We start from the raw sequence: 25627 nt of genomic DNA, 5'->3' as shown, positions 1-25627 counted from the left end.
ACCTTGGAAGTCATCAGAGATTGAAGGACCAGAAATGCAGAACTGGGTGGGGCCCTTAGAGGTCAGTTAGTCCAACATTCTCATTTTATAGATGAATAAATCAGAGCCTCAAGACTCAGAGTGACTTTTTGTCCAAAGTCACAGAGGTGGTAAGAGGTAGAGGCAGGATTTGAACCTTGACTTTCTAAGCCCGAATGCATGGCACAAATCCAAACTCTTTACAGTATAGATGAAGAAAATGAGGCCTCAAGAGGTTAAGGGACTTAACTAAAGTCACCCATGCAAGTAATTAAGTGACAGAGCTGGGAATTTTACTCAGACTTTCTAACTTTAAAGCCAGAAATCTTTCCACTTTTAAAGAGTGGCTGTTCCTCCTACTGAGGAGAATTTACTCAGGCCTCACTAAAAGCCCAATACAAAATCCAAATACCCAATACTCGATTCTCTGAATGAGTGCACAGGGAGGATCTTCAAGGCAGATGGGACACTCTCCAGACCCTTAGGGTGTGACCTTTATCCCCCTCTGAGGAAGGGGAGTCTAGTTTTTAAGGCAATGAGAAATTAGGACCTTGTCCTTTATCACAGAAGAGTTGGAAGGCCCTGAAGTCTCTTCCAGGCCAAAGAAATGCTGGAGCATAAGTTCATAAAAGGGTCAGACAAAGAAGTGGTGATGGTAAACCACAAAATGGAAAACAGGAGGAAGAAATAAGAGAATGTCCTAATGACTGAAAATGCAAGGTTGTTGTTAGAATCTTCATGAGAAGTGATCAAGTGGGGAATTTTGCTTTTCCATTTATTTGATGGTAGGGGAAAAAAACCCCTGTAAATATGTATATTAGATTAATAATTTTTTATAATTTATACAGCCACAAAAGAAAAACACTGAACATTCTGGAATAAGTGCTGGGGGTGTCTGATGAAAGCAAAGAGCCTGAACTTTCACAAATACATGAGGCTGTTACACATCCTATTAAGGGCTGTCTTCCTCAAGCTAACTGCCTGGAGAGGCACAAGCATTTAGTGCAGCCAAGGCTACCATTACTCAGAATATTTCTGGAACCCCCTCCAGAGTTGGCAGCATGTTCCTTTGAATACCCCCCTTCTTGGGAGCAAATCCGAGCCACTGAAAATGGACTTATGACTTAGGAAATAGCCAAAAGTCACGGGGAGCCAGACTGACTGAATGGGGCAAAGCGCAATGAGGTGGAATTCCTTGTGTAGCTAGAGGCCGGCCTTGAAGACAGTTCCACAAGAGGAGCCCCAAAAACTTACTGAGTAATAACAGCCTATGGCTTTCTTCTCCTTCCAACTAGCATCTCAATGTGGATGACTCTCAAAGCTTAGCATCTTAGGAACTAGCCTCCTTCCTGAGAGTCAGACTGAAATTTGCAAATGCCAGATCGGTATTTTCCCCCAAATCTGTTCCTTCCTTAGATCGCCTTTTGTCTAAGTCTACCTATCGCCTCCTTACTCTTGCTTTTGAGACTTTGGGATCAGAAGAGTTCTTCTCATTTCCCACAAGATTCTGCCCCTAGGCAAGCTACTGTTTCCCATCCGGGAGGGAGGGGAGAATCAGGAGAGGGGGTCGCCTACTTTACCCTATCAACTACAGCTGCTGTGTCAATCATATTATAAATAGTCTATACTGATTATACATATAGTATATATAACAGTCTAAATGACTAAAAATAGTCATACTTTGTACAGATCCCCTGAAACCCTGGAGAGGGGCCACGCGTTCCTATCATCATCGCAATCTTGGCATTTTTTCCAATTCACGGTGGCCTCTACAAAAGTAAGAATGAAAAAGGGACTGGTAGGTCAGGCAAAGGGACGAATTTATTTAGCTGTCTGTGAGGGTGAGCTAGTGAAACACATGACATAGCAAAAACCATATTAAACATAAAGTCAAGAGCCCTGGTTCCTAGACTTAATAGCTCTATAACCGTAGGTGAATCACTTAAGGACTCTAGTCTATTTCCTTATCTATAGAATGAGAATAATACCCAACACCTCCTTCACAGGACTGCTGGAGATAGATTAGGTGGGGTAAACCTTAAAGCATCCTAGAAATGTAAATTATGATTAAATGAAACTGGTCATGAAAGGTGTGGCCCCAGTTAGAATCAGACTACCTTGGCTAGGAACTCTAAAGGGCTAAGAGGAAAGAAGTTAGAGCCCTAAAGGATGAAGAGATGGAAACCACCTCCTACACAACATTTCATTTCCCACCGCTGAGCCTTTGCTCCAACTCTCCTACATGCAAGGAATGCAGTCCCTCCTTGCCTCTGCCTCATAAAGTCCCTCTGCCTTTAAAACACAGCTCAAGTTCCTGAGTCTCCCATGTGCTACTACTTTGTATATACTTGCATTTATTTGTTTTATACTTATCCTGTAGCTATTTATGTACAAGGTGTCCCAAAAGTCTTGGTGCCATTTTAAATAGCTCAAAACTGCACTGTGACTTTTGGGACACCCTGTATTTTCTTTAGAATGTGTAAGTTCCTTTTGAATACAGGATTGTGTCATTATTTATACTTGTACCCTAGTACTAAGTACTTAATACATTCCATCTGATGCATTGATTGATTTTTGTAGGTTAAATAATATTTTGGGGGGGTTGATATTAGTTAAAAGAAGTCTAGCCCATTAGCCACCTTAAACTATTCAGTGTTCTCACAAAAGCAATGCCAGAACCTTTAAGCAGACACCTGGGTAATTATTATTCCTTCCTGGCTCCAGGTTAAATATAAACTAGTTATGATAAAGATAGAAGGAGATGAAAGAAGCTTCTCTGAGGCCCAGCCTAAGTTGACTCCTTTAGTCATAAAGCTTCTGTCCCTCACTTGGTAGAGGTCAGACAGCTGCCAGAGAATTATCTCTGGAACGACTTGGTTTTGCCCACCTGGAGCTGAGATTTGAAATTGAGATAATCTCCAGAGTTCAAGGAGACAGCTCCTCCAGTAGAGTTCCCCTTTATCCTTTGATTGTTCAGGTTGAGCATATTTTAGGAGAGAAATTTAGCTCCTATGGACTCTCCTGGGGGAAAGATTACTCAAATATTCTGAGACCACCTGCATGTTCTAGAAAGATTTTTGCCTTCCACAATCCCCAACAGCTAAACTTACATAACCTTCAAAGTACAGTGAGCAAGCTGGGCCTCCAGCGGATGTGACTTCCATTTCTCCAAATGATTTAGTTTTCCTTGTGTTTGGGAATGTTTCCTAAACATCCAGCCACTCTCTGAAGGTCATTCCCTTCATGCTTTCAGCACCACACTCGGGCTCACCTTACTGCTTGCTCTCTCCACATTTAAAGAAACGCCTTTATCTTAATGGAGGATGGATATTCCTAAGCAATCCCTCACTCCAAAGACTAGAAAATGCCCACTTTCATGAGCTACACACATCCTATGCTTAATGAAAATTCACTGAAAAGAACTTAAAACTTAAGGAATTTCCTCAAAAAAGAAACCTTCAGATTTATGCAACTGAGTTTATTTATGCTACCTTCTACCTGTCCTCAGGTCCCTACTGCTCCTCAGATAATAACAGCTAGCGTTTATACAGGCACTGGGAGGTTTAAAAACATTTCTCTCACATAGCATCTCCTTTGTTGCACATAAAACTCTGGTGAAGTGCTTTTTATAAACAAGGACACTGAGGCATAGTGAGGCTTTGCCCAGCATCAAGAAGCTGATTAGGGTCTTGAGTGAGATTCTAAAACCTAGGCACTTCTAACTCCAGCTTCACCAAGGTGCAGCAGAAAGGTCTTTAGAGTCAGAGGACTGGGTTCAAATCTTGCATCTGATGCTTACTATACCTGTGTGTCCTTGGGTAAGTTAGGTAAACTCCCTGAGCCTCAGTTTTCTCATCTGAAGAATAAGGAGGTTGGGGGTCACAATCCACAGCTTAAGGAGCACGGAAGGGGTCACAAGTGGAAAAATTTTAAGAAGCCCTGGATTAAAGGACCTCTGATATTCCTACTATGGGCAGCTAGGTGGTGCAGTAGATAGAGCACCAGTGCAGGAGTCAGGAGGACCTGAGTTCAAATCTCACCTCAGACACTTGAAACTACTAGCTGTGTGACCTTGGGTAAGTCACTTAAGCCCAATTGCCTCATCCTGGCTCATCTCCAGTCATCCTGATGAATGTCTGGTCACTGGAGGCAGATGGCTCTGGAGGAGAAGCGAGGCTGGTGACCCTGCACAGTCCTCCGTCCCTCAAAACAAAGTCAAGTGCAAGTCATGTCATTATTTCTCTGATGGCATGGTCTTCTTCAGCAACAAAGGACAAACACACACATATTCCTGCTGGCTCTAGAACTGTAAGTCTCTGGTGTCCAATGGAAAGTCCCAAGCTCTGTGTCAAATGCCAAGCAATTATCATCTAACAGTAATCAGCTGTTAACAGTCTCAAAGAGGGACAACTGATTTTAACAGCTAACAGCCTCAAAAAAAAGACAGCTGCAATCAATCAATCAGTCATTAAGATGACAGCAGAGTAGTCAATTCATGGCTGGGGGATAGAGTGCTAAATTTGGAGTCAGAAATCCCCACTCTGAATACTTAGCTCCATGACTGAATAATCTCTCCTACTGTGATGGAGACTGAACATGAGCTGCTTGTGGGACAATGACATGACCCAGCAGATGTTGGGATGGGCCTCCCTGACTGAAGAGGATTGGTACACTTCCATCCTTCACTTTTTCCTCCTATTCAAGGATATAGTAATAAAATAAATTAAAAATAAAAAATAAGGAAACAAAAAGGATGTAGTAATAAAATAAATTTAAAAATAAGTAAGAAAATAATACTGCACACACCTGCCTGGGTAAAGATGTACTGAGACTGCCCAAAGTAATAGGGGATGAGAAAAAGTTGGAGTTGTTAGGAGATGATGTGAAACAGATGAAAAAAGCTGCCAAATTACCGAAAATTCAGAGAGTATCATCTCCAGGGCATCTAGATCCACAGTGGATAGAGTGTTGGGCCTGGAATCAGGAAGACTCGTCTTCCTGAGTTTAAATCTGGCCTCAGACACTTACTAGCTAGGTGACCCTGGGCAAATCACTTTCCCTCTTTGCCTCGGTTGTGTCATCTGTAAAATAGGCTGGAAGGAAATGGTAAACCACTCCGCTATCTTTGCCAAAACAAACCCAAATGGGGTCAAATGGAGTTGGACACAACTGAAATGACTCAATGACAACAAAAATCTCCAGGAGTTGAAGCATAAGGAGTCAAATCACAAATCACAAAACCTCAGGGACAGAAGGAAACTGAGAAGTCATCCCACCCACAACCTGAATAAGAGTCCTCTTTACCCCATCCAGTTTTCTCCTGAAGACCTTCATCAAGCACTGCTCATTGCTGGATGGCTTTTCCTCCCCTAAAGTCTAAACAGACCTCTTTTCAATGACTCCCACTGTTTCCAGCAATGGCTGCAGTTTCCACTTCTGTTGTTTTGTTGGGTTTTTTTAAAACATAAAATTAGCTAATATGTATCAAGTGTTTTAAAAAATCTGCCAAGCACTTTGCATCCATAATCTCATTTGGGTCTCACAACAATCTTGTGAGATAAGTAGTATGATGATCATCTTTTTACAGATGAGCAAAGTGAGTCTGAGAAAAGTAAAGTGACTTGCCAAGGGTCCCACAGCTAGTAACTGTCTGAAGGAAGGTTCAAACCCTCTGATTATATTTTTAAATGTAATTTTATCACAGTTAAGCACCAAAGAGGGAAAAATCATAGGTTCTTGGTGCTGGGAACAGTATTTTGAGGTTATCTATTTCTACTTCTCATCCCAACAAAAAAGGATTGGCTTAACGGATATTCACTTTATATACAGTATATTGTACTCAAGTGTGCCTGTTCTATCAAGTGAGATCTCTTTGCTTTTCATCAAAATTTCTAATGCCCAACTTCTTGCTTTTTAAAAAGTACCATCATCAAAAGTAGTGGTCACTTGGTTCATTCTTGTTCTTTCTTGGTTTGTATCTCTTTCCTGGGATTTGTGGGCACAGTCTAACACTGACTTCTGTTCAGTGAAAGAGCCTCCCAGGAAAAGGTTAATTTCTTCACCTGAATTTGGTTTTGAAGGAGATAAATTTTGACCTAAGCTGCAGCTGGATTGGACACTCTTACTGAAGCCTCCTGTGGAGTCTTTGAAAGCAGCAGCTTTGGCTCGGATGATAATGTCTCCATTAAGATATGTAATTTCATGACTAAGAGAATTCTTTGGAATGTTTCTTATCACAACCTGTTGGACCATGAATGACTTAATATAGCCTGTTGTTTCAAAAGGATCCCGCCTGTTTCAATTATCAGTTCTAAACACAGCCAGAGAGGAGAGTGATGTATTAATAAAACGATTACTGAATCCATAACAAGAGTGCCCAGAAAAAGGACATTTAGGTTTACATACAACTAAATAAACATGTGGCACTTCAAAGTTCACATGTTCAGAATGGAACTCATGATGTTTCCTTCCAAACTCAGGCCTCCTCAGTAATACCTGATCTGCTGGACAGCAACATCATTCATACTGTCCCTCAGATGTGGAATTCTGTTTCATCCTAAACTTTTCCTCCCTACTTGTCCCTCAGCCCCTCTACAATATCCAAGTCTTATTGATCTGACTTCTACAGTATTTCTCTTGTAGATCTCATTCTCACTACGTATACAGACTCTACTTATGAAACCAAGATCCATAACATTCAACTTCCTGCACCATTGTTGGATACCTCCAACTGGATAATCTATGCGTATCACAAGCAAAACATGTTCAAAAGAGGACTCGTGATCTTTTCCCCAAACCCCTTCTTCTTCCTAACTTTCCTTTTTTCTTTGGAGGTTACCACTATCCATCTCGTCCTGACTTTGTAGTCTCAGAGTTATTTTCAAACCTTCTCTCTCTCTGACATACCTCATACCACTTCCCCTTTCCATCACACCTCCACATATCCGTTGCCAAGTCTTGTCAATTCCATCTCCAAAACATCTACCACATAGGTCCCTTTCTTTCTCCAATCTATTTTCCTGAGAGCTGCCAAAGCAATATACCTAAAGGGCAGGACATTCACTCGCTTGCTAATGAACCTTCAATGGTTGACAAATGCCTCTAAAATGCAGAAAATCTCTGTTTGGCATTTAAAGACCCACACATCTGGCTCCAAGTCACTTTTTTAGACTTAGTACCATTTTTTAGACAGCAGTATGATTCACATGATTTTTTTCACCATTTTTCTTCTGTGTCCAACTCTGTGACCCCTTTTTGGGTTTTCTTGGCAAAGATATTGGCGTGGTTTGCCATTCCTTCTCCAGCTCATTTTACAGATGAGGAAACTGAGGCAACCAGGGTTAAGTGATCTTTCCAGGGTCACTCAGCCAGTAGGTATCTGAGTCAAATTTGCACTCAGGTCTTCTTGACCTCATGCTGGGCGCTCTAGCCACTGCTTGGAGCTCTAGCCACTGCACTGCCTAACTGCCCCTTCCTTTGATACATCTTTGCTAAAACAGAATTCCATGCAACGTTGTGAATCCTGCCTCTGTGCTTTTGCAATAGTCACTCCCTCCTCAGTTTGGGACAGTTCCATTTCTGTCTTCAAATCCTCAATGTCTAGCACAGTGCTTGGCACACAGAAGCCCTCAATCAATTCTTGCCACATAAATGAAAGGACTGCTTCAACGGTCTACCATCTGGTCTTTCTCCAATCCAGGGGTTCTTGCCCTGTTTTGGGTCATGGAGCCCTTTGGAAGGAATATATAATACCATTTTAAAATACATAGGATTACAAAAGAAACCAATACAAGGACATGCAGTCATAAAAACATTTCACAAAACAAGTTCCTGGTCCCCAGGTGAAGAACCCCTGCTCCACACTTTTTTGGCTCCACCTTCTCTATCACACAGCTGTTTTATCCACTGCACTACCCAGCCACCCCAGTTAAATAAATACTGGTTGATAGGTTGGCTGGTGTTGATTGGTATTTTTATGGCTTAGAGTCTAAAATCCATGCTAAAAATATTCAGCCTTTTAGAGAAGTACTAATCCCATGGAGGTAATTCTTGGAAATGTTTCACCATAGGGGACTTGGAGAGTATCTGTATTCTTACATCAGTTTTGCCAAAAGAATTACTGAACCATATAGAGACCTTTTATTTTTACCTGACAAAAGACTGCAATGATGTCAGGTCGGTGCCTTGTTTTTAATGACCTACATCACTCAGAGAAAATTCTTCTGAAGTTAAAAAAAAAGTTCATCTTTTAAATCCAATTCAAGGCATATCTGAGTGCCTATACTAAGGGATGAAACACATATCCCTCACCCCCAAATAACTCGCAGAGTATTCACCAATGTGAAATGTGTACAAATAACTATTAAACACCACCAGTCTGTATACACTGTGTCCAGGTTTGCAAATGGTCATACACTTTTTTGATCCAAAGAACAGCTGCATAAAGCCATAACCTATGAAGGCATTATTATAAACAAATTAGGGAACTATGGTTGAAAAAGCTTAAATAAGTAATCCATGGTCAAAGGGCTGGGAGGTATCAGGGGCAGAATTTCAATCCTGCCTTATTTGTCACGTCTTAACTTGTCTATAAAATAGACAATAATACTAAACTTGGCAGTCTTTATAGTGCTTATATGGGGGCTATTAGAATCATGTTCCATATCTCACTCATTCCTTCCTTGTTCTGTCTACCTGTCAAAATCTACCTTGTCTCCCTCCATGGTTGTGCCCAACTACTGTCACCTTCATGAAGCCTTTCTTGAACCCCCAAACCTCTTCTTTCTCCCTCCATCAAACTACTCTAGCTCTAGTTTATATTAATATCTTTATTAAAGATATTAATATTTATTTTTATTGTAATATGATTTTGTTAATATTATAAAATATATAATTAATATACAAATATTAAATAATATTTTAATATTTTATATTAAAGTTGTTTGTGTATAGCTCATTTTCTTAGTTATGAGTTCATGGAAGACTGAGATGATGGATTTACTCCTCAGTGTGGCTTCTATAGTGCCCAGCATAATTTTTTGTATTTTTTAATTGACAGTGCAGGCTATTATATACCTTATGCCAAGTCCCAGAAATAATATGGATGAGAGAATTTTTTTAGCTGGAAGGGATTTTAGAAATGACGTAGTCCACCTAATTCATTTATTTTATAAGTCTGAATAAAGTAGGGTTCGGAGAGGTGACTTGATCAATATCACACAGATAATGAATGACCAAACCAAAACTAGAACTCAGATCTTTAGAATGTTTGTCCACTGATTTCAGCTCTAACGCACTGAATCCAGTGAGCTAAAAAGAAAACTAACCCATTTACAACAAGAAAAAAGATCCCTATGACAAGAGATACTTTGAATACCTTGTTAAAATAGAGCGGAGGTGCCTTTCACCATGGAGGAGGGAATCACTCTGTCTCCTACTCTATGTTCTTTCTCTGTTTGGGTGGAACAATGCTCTCTCATATCCTAGGTTTTCCTCATTTGTTTCTTGTTTTTCCTTCTTTGCCAAAGCTTCCCTATGTCGCTCATGATTTCAGCACTTTACATCTTACAAACAAAATCATTTTTTCCCAAATTCTCCCTACCATTGGAATTAGTTAAGAGATTGAATCCCTTGCCTAAATTACACTGCCTTCTTAATTTTTAGAGTACTGGAAATGATTACAAGGTTAAAATCAGGGATGAGAACTAAAACTTGGGCATCCTCCCATCCATAATACATACCAGGCATGGCTCAAAAGGAGTGTGAGATGAGTCAAATATCAACTATTAAAGAAATTCTTAGAGATAAAATCAAGTGACAATTTTCAAGACCCATTTCTGGGGTATTTTTGTAAACACGAAAATCATTTAAGGCAATTTTGAGAACCTGAGCTAAAATAAATTATGCGGAACTAAAATTAAAAAGCAAATAAATAAATACAAATAATATTGATCATATATAATGATATTGAGAGACTATATTTCAAATCCCAAACTTTTAAGCCTGCAACTTATAAACTTATCACTGTACCACACTACACAACATAGAAACTGGACAAAACGGAAAAGGAATTTTGTACAGCCATTTTACCCTTTAAGAATTAAAGCTACTTACTTTTACTCAAGGAATCACCTGCATAGCTAATGCTGAAAAAACCAACACTGGCTCTACTCCCAGTTACGCAGCTCCTTTGTTTGCTGAGTTCATTTAAATCCTTATTTCCACACTTGGATACTTTAGACAGCTTTCTTTATCGAAAAAAAAAGAGGAGAGAAACAACCCAACAAGTCCAAGAGCAAAGCACCTAAAACACAGCCGAGCTGGAATATCCCCCGACAGAAAAGGCCATTTTGTTCTTCAGTCACCTATGCCAAGTTGCCCCAGGAAAATGTGGGAAGTCGGGCTCCCCATGATAAATATTTCTCCTCCCCTTAGAAATTAGTCACTGAATAACCTCAGACCCACATCCAACTGCAGGCTTCTTCACATGTGACTCAGTCCCTCAACAACTGCTTTCACAGAATTGTGCGTGCGCGCACACACACACACACACACACACACACACACGGACCAGGACCATCTTAGGTCATTTAGGCAACAAAAAATGAAAGACAAGAGGTTCACTAGATTAAAAAACAAAGCAATCCAAACTACAGGAAAGCTCAAAATATTAATTTCCTGAGAAGAGGAAATTTCAAACAGTTTCTGTTTCAGGTAACATAGAGCCCAGGAAAGCACCCAACTCCCATTCTTTCGCCAAATTTTTGAAGTTCTTCCATTGGCAGCAGGATGAAATACGAAACTCTCCCCTCTACTGTACCTGAGCTAAACAGGATGGAGATAGAGGAAGCTGTCTACTAATTAACTAGCACTTAAAAAAAAAGTTGAACTTTGGGCAGCAGTCATAAATCAATTCTGCCCAATACTACACAGGCAATTAAAATCATTCTGTAAAACAAATGTGAGTTATGTGAGAGAGGGAGGGGAAAAAAGGATTGGGGGGAAGAACCAAAATAGGTGTTTAGAAAAAGCAACAGCAAGTCATCTTGCCCCACCCTAAAGGAGTCGGAAGGAAAAAAGAAATCTATTGCGGCAGCCATGGAAGCCAGTAGACAACCTTTGACAACAACGCTATTATCTTCTAGGTGAGCAGGACACAAAGAGATATGTGTTAAAAACAGGCAATTACTTGTGTGATACTTTGGCTGAAAGATGGATATTACCCTGAAAGTAAAGGTGTAGAGAAGTGAGGAAGCCACTGGTTAGCTCAGAGAAGAGTCCTACTTTAATGACTTCTCAGTCCTGTCTCCATCTCTCTCCTTCCCTCTGCCTTCAGGGACTGTTTCCAAAGGGAACTGAATGAAAGAGGTACCATGACTCACTTGGCTCAAGATTCCTTTGGCACCTTGCCACACCCGGCTGCCATGCATTGGGCAGCTGGTCCATATTTGAAACATTTTTTATACTTTTGGAGGTTATTCTTGCTGACCAAAAGAATTCCATGACGTCTCTCAAATTTAAAAATTTAAAAAAAAAACAACAACCAGAAAACTTCCAGCATTTCAGAGGGAAAAAAAGAGCTGCTTATCCTCATCAAAACTCCCCATGGTTATTAAGGGTGGGGGAAAAAGGAGCACATGACATTGCCACACTCCTGAGACCTTTCATTACAAACAATATTTTGACAAAGTGGTTGTAACCAATGCCAAATAAGAGGGTGCAAGAGGGCAAAAGGAATGCAAGAGACATTTGAATTTAACCAGTAAGGGGTTGGTTACTTCTTATGCACAAACTCTGCCACTAAGGCACATGGTAGGTATTTGACAATTTTAAACTCTCTGGCCAAAAACGTGCTCCCCAGGAATGAGGACGTGGCTGTTTGTATGACTTCCGAATCAGACATAACTGATGGGGCTTGATCACAAATACCTTCCTCGTTCCCTGCTGGACCACTCTATAACCTGGCAAAATGGAAATTTGGAGAAAATTAGGATTCCAGTTTACACCATAGGAACTATCTAACAAGTTGGAGTTTGCCTTTTGGTGTTGGCTGTTGCCTACAGGGAGACTACTTAGTATACCAGCCCCATGCACCAAAGTATGTACAGAAGTCATGTATCCTGTCAAAATGGAAGCATTTAATGATATGATTCAATCCAATCCAATCTAATCCAATAAGTATTTATTAAGAAGCTATGTGCAAGTCACTGTGTTTTCAATGACAACATAAACCCTCCCCCAATACTTCTTTCCCTCAAGGAATTTAGCTTCTATTTCTACCACACAGCATGTCATTGAGTATAAACAGGAGGGCCTTGGTATCCAAGGGCAATTGATCCTGGAAAAAGGACTCTTTAAGTGAATCCAATGAAACATTTTATAAACAATGGAAACAAAATTTAACTTAAAATGGAACTAAAATTATGCAAATAAGATTATTTGATATTTAATAAAATTTAAATCCTATTTGTATGGCACAGTGGACATAGCCCGGGACTTGGAGTCAGGCAGATCTAAGTTCAAATCCTGACTCAGGGACTTATTATTTGTATGACCTGGGCAAGTCACTTAACCTCTCTATGCTTCAGTTTCCTCATCTGCAAAACAGGATAAATGATTGCACTAACCTCACTGGGGTGTCATATCAAATGAGACAGCATGAAAAGAGCTTTGCAGACTATAAGGTGCTTTATAAATGCTAGGTGTTATTAATATTAATTATATGCTATTTCTTAGAATGAACAAAGAATGTGTCAAGTGTTAATTCTGCAGGGAAAATAACTTTTCTAACAAAATGCTTTTTATCTCAAGGTGGACTTGCAGTGTAGTCAACAAAGAGGGTTATTTGGCAAAAAATATTTGAAAGCGTAACCAATTTTCCCAAGAGTCTCACTTAGTCCTTTGATATTCAATTCATTCTCTTTTTGAGGAACCTATGGATAATGAGTTAGACACTGACACAGATTTTGGCAAGATGGGAAAGACACTAGCGTCAAGTGGGGAAGAATCCTTGAGTGGGAACAAATTTTATAACTGATTGATTAGTTAATAAATTCACAAACGATAATAAATTCTATGTTATGACAATCAATAAATTCAATATTATAGAATAAATGCTATGTTGTAAAATTTATACCATAATAAATTAATAAATTCTATGTTATGATTATTTACATCATGTATGTTAGAAAAAGAACAGTCCTTGGTAGAAGGAAGATGTAGGTTCAAGTTGTACCTTGAACTGTGCTGACTGAATGATCCTGGCTGGGCAAGTCATTTACCTTTTCAGAGCGTTGTAGAAAACACTCAAAGTCAGAATCCAAGGACCGGATCAATTCAAATAATAAGGACTAAGATAAATATTTGGATGACAAAGACCTCATATAAGACAGAAATCCTAACAACTAAGAAGGATCAGAAAATGCTAGCCAGTATGTGAGCTTAGCTTTAAGGCAGGGAAGGTATTTTTAAGAAGAGGAAATAAGAAGTATGGGGGACACAATCTGGACAAAATCTTGGAGGAAGGAGATGAAATACTGAATTCAGGGTGCAGCAAACTATCTTATAGGTCAGCTTCTCATGGGTTTATTACAAATGCAATACTTAAACACCTCTGGGAAGCATTTCTGATATATATATTTCCCCCCACTCTCATTTTCAGGGACAAATTATCTTTTATCCCTCAAGTGTATGGAAGGGACTCTACCAGTGATGCCTAGTCTCGTCACTGTGAATGCTGACCCAATCCCGTGGTAGATGAGGATGAGGAAACTCCTTTCTAATACTACAGGGCTCTCTTACAGGAGGTGAGTTCACTCTACCAGGGCATTAGCTAAGGCACCAGACAAGGTAATCTTATGACCAATCTCCAGTTGCCCAGGAAGAGCTCATTCACCTCACCTGGGTGAACAGCTCACTCCCCAGAGAACAGTTAATTCGTGGCAAACTCACTACAAAATCTGACCCAACTGGCACACACTGAGCCAGCCACCAATACACCAGCCTCCTGTTTAATTACTTTGCTAGAACCCCTTAAGTCTGGTCTATTTTGCGTACTATAGCCATCTTTTAATTACTCACAATTCTCATTAGTATAAAAGGTACCCAACTGAATTCTTCTTCTTCTTTTTTTTTTTCAAGCATACTGACTACATAAACAAAGCTTGGGCTATTTGTTGTTTCTAAATTAGTGCTAATGAAGCAGTGAGGTTACTATTGCACATTCAACATTAACGCACACTGATGACCCTGACCACCAGATTAACTTCAACAGCTCCAGAGATTTTCAAATGCTACTTCTTTCCCATTAATTCCTTTCTTAAAGAGAAGAAAAAAGTCACCTATGCTGGGAAAAGTCTAAAATCCGTTAAAAAAAAGCAGGAAGCTATTTAGAAGCATCCTCATGTTCTGTTGAAAAATGGTCAATTTCATTACAGTTTCACTGGGAAAGTCTTCAGATATTGTTTCGGTTTTTGAAGGTCTTTTGTGATTGAAAGTTGGGAGCTTTTTCACATGTTATTTAATCATAATAAATATAATATCTCCTAGATATAGAACAGGCCAACTGAAATAAAACACTACACACACACACACATCCCAGGAAAGAGGGGCTTTGTCAATACTCTTCTTACTGCCATATCAAAGGTAAACTTTATTTTGCCGCTGAGACCTTTTCAACCCCCTCCAGCTCCATGCTTTACTGACAAATGTCATGATTAAAGGGTCCCCTGTGAATATCAGGGAAGGTGCTGGAAATAAATAAGTCACCTGACCAGCAGGCCACAATCAAGAACTTTGGTGAGCTGTTGGACAGGAAAGTAAAACATGTCCTTTCCCACTCCACAATGTTCATTTGCCTTCATGGATACGATTTTGATAGCTAGGCCATGGATAACTCCTCCTCGGAGATGAACTTTTCAGGACAATGAAACAACAAACGTCTAGGGACAAATGTTAATCACCGATTGAATTCTTTTTGCATATATCCATTTCCTGGATGGATACTCTTTTCCTTTAAGTCATTTATTTCTCTTTGTTCCTATGTGTCTGTCTGTATTCATCTGAACATTTGCCTAAACTACTCTCTATCAACGTTCAATTGAAATTTCATCTTCTTGTCATTTCTAGGTTTTCAGAGACTTGTTTTTTGGTCCTTTTTTTCCTCAATCCATCTATCCTGTGAATTCCCATCACACTTGTCTATTAAGCATATAATTTAGCATTTTCTTACACTGAAGACATATTGTCTTGCCTTTGAATTGCTTTGCAAGTCACATCTCCCCATGATTGTAAATGCCTTTACGGGTAGAGACTAAAATGTACTGGTTTTCTTTTTTATCACCTAATGGGAACAGGATGATATAATGGAAAGAATGCTCAATTTGGGGCCTGATTTAAATATCAACACTGCCACTTAATACCTGTATAACCCCAGACAAGTTACATACTCCCCTTGGGCCTCAGTTTCCTGGTTTGTAAAATAAGGGAGTTGAATTCTGTTATCTCTAAGGTCTATTTCACTTCAATATCCATGATTTATGATTTACTGATCAAATACTATATGCCTAGAATTGAATACTTATTAACTTAGAACTGTAACTTGGAGTATAAGTAAGTTTTAAATGCAGGATATCTATATCTTCTTCCACGTACTACACTTGTCATGTACACAGGCCATCTTTAGTAGAAAGTTGGCAATTACTTGGATCATTCACATGACAAATATAGACACCCAGATTACGCATTACATAGATTCTCCATACATAGTCTGGTCACTGTTCTTCATCATCAAATGTAAAGCATAATCTTAATTCAGTGGCAAAGAGGGACATGGAATGAATCAGTCTGCTAGCAATGGGCCAGTGGTTTATAGACCATCCCAGTAGTAATCAGAGACACCTTCATTCAAGATATCTGCAAAAAAGGATGGAAGAAGTAGATCATCCATCGTTGAATTTTCTACGCTACTTTTTCCATTACTTTGGATAACCAAGAGTTGATTGTGTAAAATAAAACTGGCTTTTTTTTTTGCCCTTCTTTGGACCCCCCAATGCTTAGCACAATGCCTGGCACATAGTAGGCATTTAATAAATGCTAACTCATCTGAAGAGTGAATGAAAGGTTTCCTATCTAGAATTTACTGCCGTTCAAGCAACTTTCAAAAGATGGTTTTTGAGATGCTATTATATGGATGAGAATCCCAGAAGATGGAAGATGTGGCTAGTCCTAAGAGCTGGCAATGATGAGAGTACAGAGGTATAAATATGTCAAATCAACTCAACAAGTACTCATTATGTTCTTACTGGATGCTCAGCATTGTGCCAGGCACTGGGGATAAAGGATACAAAGACAAAACTAGACTAGTCTTTACCTTCGGGAGGCTTAAGTTTTCTATAAGTATCACAGAGAAAAGCAAATGAAAATAAATATAGGCTGAAGATAAGTGTTCACGGACAAAAAAAAATGAGAAATATCAGATACACTGAGAAAAGTATGACCAATGGCAATTATGAGGAGTTGGGCCAGAGGTAGGGAGGGACATTTCATTACAGACTCCTAATCTAAGGGATAAATCTTGACTCTTATTTCTTTCCTGTCTAATCTATGCCTTCCTAAAACTCTGCCTTAAATTCCCTCTTTTTATATTCACTTTCTGTACGTAACCCTTCTGCCACTGGGACCTGGCCTTAGAAAGTCTTCTGTGTTACAGTCCTATAGCACAACCCTGAGCTAAATCATCATATGTAACCAACCAGTAAGTGATATAATGGAATGTCAGACTTGGAGTTGGGGAGAGCCAAGATCAAATGCTCATCTGGCAAGCCAAGCTGAACAGGAAAAGACATTAGGCACAGATCTCAAACCTGCGACCCCAGTGACAAAGCTTAACATTTTAAGACTCCATGCAAAACTTATGAGAGGGACATTTTAGATCTGTTCATCTCTGGGTAGTGGGGGAAATATGGGCAAATGTCTTCATTGTCTGGCTCTAATTTACTTTTCCAGTGTCTTCTTAATGAGCTGAGTAGGGGATTTTCAACAAATGACAATTTTCTATAAATGGCTTAACAATGAAGTGGACATCTGCATGTAAATGTACTGTTTTAGCATTTCTGATAGGAATCTCTTCTTGACTGATCAAACAATATGACTAGGGAATATGAATGCTGCTATCAGCTTACTTACTAGCTGAGTGACTCCAGGCAAGTTACTTAACCTCTCTCAGCCTCAGTTTCCTCTTCTGTAAAGGGGAGGGGGTGGTTAATAATGATATTTGGTTAACAGGATAGCTGTGAGAATCAAGCAAGATTTATTTACATATGTGCATATATACATATGTGGCTTTTCAAACTTCAAAGGTCTATATTATCATAGCTACCTGTTATCATGGTTATTATAAAAAGATATATATCTGTAGGTGGTGCTAAGTAACAGACTCAATAGAGTGATGAAATATACAGTAATACCCAAGTTTAATGCCTAAGGCTATTTTAGCACAACCTCATTTTAAAAAGAATTTTACAGGTAACATTTAGAGACAAGTTATTAGTACAGGGAACTACATGAAGTCCAGGTTGCGCAGCATCATCCTTTATTTCATAAAAACAGTGACTGGCATATAATAGATGTTTAATTAATACTCAATGCTTTGCCTTGATCATAAAAGAATGACAACAACAACAACAAAAAACCCTGAAAGATGACAGGTCAACACATTTCACAGAAGTGAATAAGAAATACACATGAAAAATTGTAAGTAAACAAGTTCCAGTCCCCTAAATCTTCTTCTCAAATCCAAAATGGTTCTATCCTTCTCAACCCTTAGCAACAAACTGCCTTCACAACCAAGAAATCCCCCAGGTAACCCAGACAGTTAGGTGTGTAAAGTGTGAGCACACAAAGAATTCCCACCTGGAAGTTGGAGAGCAGATGTCACCTATGATATAATTATAGATGTTTCTGAGAGAGGATGTGGTACTTTCCCAGCTCTCATTAGCAATGAGAGATGTTCAAAACTTTCCAAGCTTATAAACTAGATGAGCATGTCCTAACAAAACCAATTGTCTTCTTTGGATTAGTATGAAGACTTGGCAAAGAAACCTCAAATACCATCTAATTCGGCTGCCGTTGGCTGTCTTGACTAGGCTCCCACATGTATTGCCTATCAAATGTTCAATTGATAATGAGCTATCACGTGCAAAGTTCTAGACTAGGCTCTGTAGGGGTATACAAAGTTCTTTAAAAGAAACAAAGGACTTATAGTCAAACTAGGGAGATGTGACATACATATACACATTTTTAAATCACAAATATTACTAAACAGGGCAGCAAATAGTAAACAGTATAGAAAAATATGTGTTATAGAAGTCACAGGAGAGAAAGAAATCCCTTCTAGCTGAAGTGGTCAGGGATTTTAAATGGGTCTTGGTGGATAAGAAGAAAGGGTATGTACTGTAGATAAAAGGAAGGGCGCGAACAAAGTCAGGGTAATGGGAAATTATTGCCAGGTCCTTTGGGGGTGGTGAGCCAGCTGGGTTGGCTAGAATATAAATATAGCCTTTCCACTGAGAAGCAGTAAATGACATATTCCAAATCAGTGACACCATATATATTACCACAAGGTCAGAAGTCAAAATGCTTTGCATTTCCATGAATAACTTTAGTTGGACACCGAGTCAGAAACGGACTAGATTTACTCTTCCTGATGGCAAATAGATGAAAAGATACATCTGTTAATTACCTGCTATACGTCAGACAGGGTATTCAACAATCAGGATGCAGAGACAAAAATGAAATGTTATCTGCCCTTAAGTAGCTTACATCCTATTTCTAGAGTGTACATTCTACTGGGATGAGTAAGAACCCTGAACAATTCTTTGCAATTTCTCCATTAGAGATGCATGTCACCATATTTACAGGCTTCCAACCAAAGCTCCTCAGAATCTATGAAATCTCAGAAAGACCTCACACTCAAGTGTAAAAGGTAAATATAGAAACAGGATCTTCTTTCGATTCTTTAAAAAGGGCAGGGAGTGACTGCCAAATCACTGAAGGCCACTATCTTCTCCAATGTAAACTCAAGTCCAAAGCTATCTGAAAGGGGTCATCTGTAGAACAGAAAATTATTGAGTGTTGTAAAAGTCACAAGAGAAAGCTAAGTTAGAATCAAGCTTGTTAACTTTATCTACAAATGAAAAACAACAAGAAGGTTCCTGAGATACCCACAAACCCCACAGGAGTGCTCCATTTCAAAGAAATACCTTCATGTTTTCAGTTCAAATATCAGGCCAGTCAGCCACCTTAGGAAATCTGAGATAGCCAAACCCACCAATTCTCCTTATTTGGACAAAGCACAGGCCCAAAGGCAACAAATTTGGGATTTGTGACTTCAATGAAGCTAGCATGGCATATATCATGCAAGCAGCTTTCCTATGCAATGCCCTACGGAGGAAGTGGGGAGAATTTGAGTCAATAAATTTTATTTCCTGTCCCTTTTCCTCCCAAAAATATAATCATGGCACTGCCAAAAAACACTAGAATCTTCATCCATACTAACTAAACAAGAATTGACAAGTTCCAAGTGAGGTAAAGACCTGTATATCTGAAACAAAGCTCACAATTAAGAAGGCTGAGAGTAGCTACCAGGCATAGGTGCCAATGGTTGGGAGAGCTCCCCAGCCTTTCCCCACAACTGGCTCTGGAATCAGAAGACCCAGGTTCAAAACCTGCTCTGTCATATATTTCCTGTATGACCTAAGGTTAAGTCACTTCATTTGTCTGCACCCTGATTTCTTTCTTTTGTAATACAAGTTGTATGTGTGTTGGGGGGAGGGTGTTTAAACTCAATAACCTCTAAGGTTCTTTCCAGCTTGAACTTTAGGATCCAACAAAATGAAAAAGTGACTGAAAATTCAAACAAGACACAGCTCTCAAACTTGAGACCCCAGTGACAAAGCTGAAGATTTTAAGACTCCATGCAACATTTCTGGGAGGGACATTTTAGATGTGTTTATCTCTGTGTGGTAGGGGAAATAAAGGCAAATATCTGGCTCTATTTCCAGTGTCTTCTTAAAGAGCTGAGTAGCTGATTTTCTACAAATGACAATCTGCGACACATGGTTTAACAATGAAGTGGACATCTGCATATAAATGTACTGTTTTAGCATCTCTAATAAGAATCTCTTCCTGACTTGATTTCTGGCTTTTTTTTGGGGGGGGGGGGGGCTACATGGTGTAGGCTCTGAAGCCTCACTGCTTATTTGGAAGGTGCGCTGTGCTTTGCCCTCTTATTCACTCTGCCAAGGCCTAGGTTCCCAGGAGCAGGAGGGACAGGAAGAATAAAACACATGGTTCTAGGAAATATACAAAGCCCATTCCTGCCATTGTTAGAAATACCCCAGAAATAAAATGGAAACTAAAAAAATGCATGCAGTTGTCTAACCTAGGATTAAATCATCTCTTAAGTCTCAAAGATCACACCCCAAACTGAAAGTCCTTTTATTTCATTTGGAAGTGGACTAGTTCAGAAAGGCATCTCCACTAAGTTTGGAAAAGGAAGAGTTTGAGAGGAAACAGATGCCAACCATTAACTTCAGATCTTTCATTCAATCACCATCTCATGCAAATGATGTCTCCAACCTAAGCCCTTCTCACACACACAGTGCACAGGCAACCCAGAGCACCTTTCCCCAACGGAAATCTATTATTCCTCTCACTAATAGTTTCAGATGGCAGCTAAATGAACCAGTGGATAGAGTGCCAGACCCAGAGTCAGGAGCTCTATCTTCCTGAGTTCAAATCTGGATTTACTTTTACTAGCTGTGTGATGCTGGGCAAGTCACTTAACCCTGAATGCCTCAATTTCCTCATATGTAAAAAGAGCTGGAGAAGGAAAAGGCAAACCATTCCAGTATCTTTGCCTTGAAAGCCCCAAATTGGGTCACAAAGAGTTAGAAAATGGCTGAAAATGACTGAATGCATGCACGCGCGCGCACACACACACACACACACATACACATATGCATGGTAGGCACTAATACTGAGGATACAAATAACAAAAATGATATAGTTCTTGCCTTCAAAGACTTACATTTTAATGAGAAATAGCATACATTATAGAGGTGCGGTAGTTAGGGAAGGGAATTTTGATCTAAGTAACTAAACAAAATGGAAAACTGAAGCAACAGTAAAGGCAGTATAACACCTCATTACAATAATTAGCTCATTCTAAGCCTATGGGGGCAATACAATGGCCCTAAGGTTCACCTGGCTCCTTTCTCTTTGGCTTTAGGGAGTGTGTATTTTAGAGAAAAGTTCAGAGTTCAGCCACAACTGTTCCAAGTCCACAGTTAGAAATTCCTAATGACTAAGTAAAGATTGGGCTTTCTGCCTAACTATACATTTTATACCAATCTCTAGTCAATTCCTGGCCTCTGTGCTTAAGATAAAATTCAGGTTACTAGACACATTTGGTTAACAGAACAACAGATTGTAATATACTGTAATATAACGATGAGGCATAGTGTGGTACAGTATCATATTCTAGCCCATCATATCATAAATTCTATTATAACACAATGCCTGGCACATAGAAAACACTTAAAGAATGCTTACTGGCTTGACATAGAGGGTTGTAGGAAGACAGGCATCAAGAAGGGAAGTTGAGGGAAAAGTCCACCTTTTCTTGGGACTTTTCTCAGCTTGGGTCTTTGTACCAGAAAAGCTATAGAACCAACGACAGTCCTCAGTATCGACCTTCTGTTTCATAGTTTAACTGCCCCTTTGCTCCTTTCTTGATCCAATCTTTTGAATGCAGATGCAGATCAGAATCTCCCCCCCTTCCCATCTGAGATAGTTTTTCATTTCTATAAAAACTGTTTAAGGAGTGACTTGGTCTCTCATTCAATGACTTTGATTGATTCAGTAGAGTGTACAGGTCCTATTAGCACTCAGTTATGACTGTCTTTTTGATCAAAAATAGTTCTCACCGAGCCAAGACAACAGAGCTAATTAATTAGGGTGCTTTCGACGTCACTTTTACATTAGTATTGATTTAGTTATTGTGTCCAAAGCAAGAGGTGGGCACAGGAAGGGGGCACATGTAATGACAGGAAACATCAGATGATGGACAAAATGGATGACCAGATGGAATATGAAGCATGTGGCATCTGCTGTGGACTAGGTAAATTTGCACTCATCCACCAGCCAATCAAAACACCTTATCCTTAGAGCTAGAGTTCAAAAGTGAATAAATTAAACTTCCTGAAAGACTAGAGGCATATTTTTCTGGAGATCTCGTCCAATAAATACTATTCAATTTGAGAAACTGGGCAACAGCTGAGTTAATGGTAAAATGGTGAGAATAAACAGCTGAATAGGATGTGAAGTGATCAAACAGAAAGAAACCTTAGAATTGTATTGATAGCGAAGAGAAATTTCCAGAGTCTAAGCCAAAGGATATTTTTTTGAATGCTTCTGTAAGAGCCACTGTTTTTCTGGCTGCAGGGGAAGGCAAAGTCTCTATTTCTTCTCATAAGCACTAAAAAGCAAGGGACCCAGGTTAAAAATAACAACAAAACTTCTTTCTCCTTGCCTTCCTCACCCCACTACTAGCTCTGGTACCATACACATACATACATACATACATACATATATATGTATGTATGTATGTTTTTACACATTTGCTTTTCTTTACTAATACCTATTTTTTTTAAAAAAATTTCTCATGAACTACCTTCTGAGATACTAAAATAGCTGGAAGACACAACTAGGGAGTCACTCTGGTGCTATCTGAAAGACTATGGAGAATGGGAAAGTTATTACAATATCAGATAAGGACAAATTTCAAACCAATTTTCAAAAAAAAAAAAAAAAGAGAACATACTGCCAGTCATAGGCCAATGAACTTGACTTTGATTCCTGTGAAAATTCTAGATCAAATCCTTAAAGGGCCAATTGGTGATCATCAGAAAGAGAAGCCATGACTACAAAGAGCCAGCATAGCTTCAACAAATCTGAATTCCTTTCTTGACAGAGTTAATGTTGTTTATCCTTCATTTTCAAAGAGGATCAATGACATCATGGGTCACGTCTTGAGTTGCACATGAATTGGATTTAAGTGAGACAGAGTTGTGCAAAACCGTCAGCCTCACTCTCTTCCAGAGTCTCTGAAGCCCAGTGGCAAGAAAAAAGTCAAGATGACTGGCGATGGCTTGGGATGCAATGGATGACCTTGGTGTCATCGATGTCTGATCAAGCTCTAAGCACTCTACAATGCCTGCTTCAGTTGCCTTCATGAACGCTGGGACAAATTGTTCTCACATGCCCACTGACAAGGTTACTGAACTAGTAGATGTTGTAGATATAGCTTATCTAGATTTCAGTAAAGTTCTTGAAAAAGTAGCCCATATTCTTCTTGTGGGAAAAGATGGAAACACACAGACTGGATAAAAATACAATTAAATGCAAAATACAACTGGATGGCTAGACTCAAAGTATAGCTGTTAATGGTTCAATGTCAACATGGCAAGAGTTCTCCAGTGGAGGACCCCAGGGGAGCTGTGCTTGCTAGTAATTTGGATACAATCATAAATAACATGATTATCAGATTTGCAGGTGACACAAAACTGGGATGGATAGTTTACACAATGGATAAAGGTCAGGATCCAAAAAGATCTTGATAGTCTAAAGCATTGAGTTGAATCCAATAAGATGAAATTCAACAGGGACAAATGTAATGTCTTATAATTAGACACAAAAAAATGAACTTCACAAGCCAAAGACAGAGGAGGCATGGATGGAAGAGTTAGTCGGAAAAAAGATGTTGGTAGTTTTAGTGGATTACAAGGTCAATATGAGCCAGCATTGTGACATGGCAACCAAAGAACCTAATAAAATCCTTGAGTTGTATTAACAGATACATGGCTTCCAAGGACAAGGTATTGATGGTCCCTCTGTACTCTGCTCTCGGGAAAACTCATCTGAGATACTGAGTTCAGTTTTGGACATTCCAGTTTAAGGAGAACATGAGTAAGACAGAATATCCAGATGAAGGAAACCAAGATGGTACAGTCTTGAGTCTGTTATATGAGAATCATTTGAAATAAACAGCTATGTGGAGCTTGATGGAGAGAAGCCTTAAGAGGCAAATTAGATTTGCCTTCAATAATTTGAAGAACTATCTTGTGGAAGAAGAATGGTTAGATTCATTTTTTGGATCCTGAAGGCATAACCTAGAGCAATAGGCAGAAATCTCAAAGAGCCAAACAGAAGTTTGATGACAGGAAAAACTCTCTAGCAATTAAAAAAAAAAACGAAACTGCTGCCTTGAGAAATAGGTCTCAAGTTAGGTCTTGCCCTGCTCCCCTCCCCACCCCTACCCCCGCCCCCCAGTCTTTCTGGGATAACTGGATGACTACTTGTTCAACATGTCTTTCATATTTCAGCTGGACGAGGTGGTTGGTGGCCACAGAGGTGCGTTCTACCTCCCATATTCTCAAATTCTGTGAAGACCTAGTACATACACAATATAACCGTATATTGATTTAATATAATTTGGCAGTATTCCTCTGACATTTTTACAAAGCTCTATTTGTGAATGTTGTCAAGTTCAAAGGACTCAATTCATTTTACTCCTCTCTCCTCAAGCTCTATTCACGGAATATGATGGAGCAGAAACTTATTAGCATTTCACCCAAATTCCTTCAGAATGTTGCTACGAATAATAAAAATACGAAACATTTAAAACAACATATTTCAGTATTAAACTGGTCAGATTAACATAATTATATCCTTAGGTTGCCAACAGAGGCACATTTCTTATTTCCATCAGAATGCCAGGGCCCTCCCAGATCGCAAGCTAATAGACTCCTTAGTCTAAATATATATATAGTAAAATCTGTAGCCAATTTCTGCAGCAGGAAGGTCTGAACCCCAGAGATAACTGGTGAGTAATCTGCTTCTCAGTGAAGCAGTTTTTTTGTTTTGCTGCTAAACAGCTGCTAGGAAATATATTTTTAGATTTTTCTTTAAAAGGCAAACAAAAATGCAACCCATTTTGTGGGTATGTAACCAGAATTTCCCCCCTTTTCCCCCTTTCCTACTGAGAGGTCAGCCAGCAGTCAAAGGGATCCAGTGAGTGCACACCTTGAAAGTGAAAGCATGAATATTTCACTTCCTGATCTCTTCCTGAGCGTTATACCTACTTGTTTTAAAGGAGGGCTTTGAAAAACACCACTGGGTGAAATCACGTAGCTGTTTACCATATCACATGTCTGAAGTTTCTAAATTACTCAAACCAATATTTTCACACTCAATGACATATTAGACATTTAAAAAATGTATTTGGAGAGTGCGAGGTCATTTGGAGATGGACCCTTCCAGCTATTCCTGCCAGAACAAACCCAAATCATTCGAATTAGAGAAATGATTAAAATCAGAACAAGGATAGGCAGCCTTTGATTTCATGGAAGGAGGGGAAAAAAAAACCCCCAGGTAGATCTGACATATCAAACGACTGAATTAAAACATATTTTTCTACATTTGGAATATGGAATGAGGTAAAGTATGAAAAGAAAAGGATTTTTTTTCATAGCTCAAATCATGTCCCACA

The 25627-nt window shown here is 39.2% G+C and overlaps 1 protein-coding gene across 16 annotated transcripts in view; it reads right to left on the bottom strand.

Annotated features, from left to right (window-relative positions):
• KIAA1217 (KIAA1217 ortholog) overlaps positions 1-25627 on the bottom strand; it is a 564412-nt gene that overhangs the window by 90948 nt on the left and 447837 nt on the right. Inside the window, exon 1 of one of the 16 annotated variants that reach the window (XM_072651729.1) lies at positions 10132-24332. The exons of the other annotated variants lie outside the window; for them this stretch is intronic. The gene's annotated coding sequence lies outside the window, so the exon portion shown is untranslated. Of the gene's footprint in view, positions 1-10131; positions 24333-25627 lie in introns of those variants that run through there. 16 annotated transcript variants of the gene reach the window in all.

Source organism: Notamacropus eugenii, chromosome 3 (genome assembly GCF_028372415.1).
Source record: "Notamacropus eugenii isolate mMacEug1 chromosome 3, mMacEug1.pri_v2, whole genome shotgun sequence".
Taxonomy (NCBI): domain Eukaryota; kingdom Metazoa; phylum Chordata; class Mammalia; order Diprotodontia; family Macropodidae; genus Notamacropus; species Notamacropus eugenii.
The sequence above is the reverse complement of the archived record's forward strand: the minus strand, read 5'-3'. Positions and strand labels throughout refer to the sequence as shown.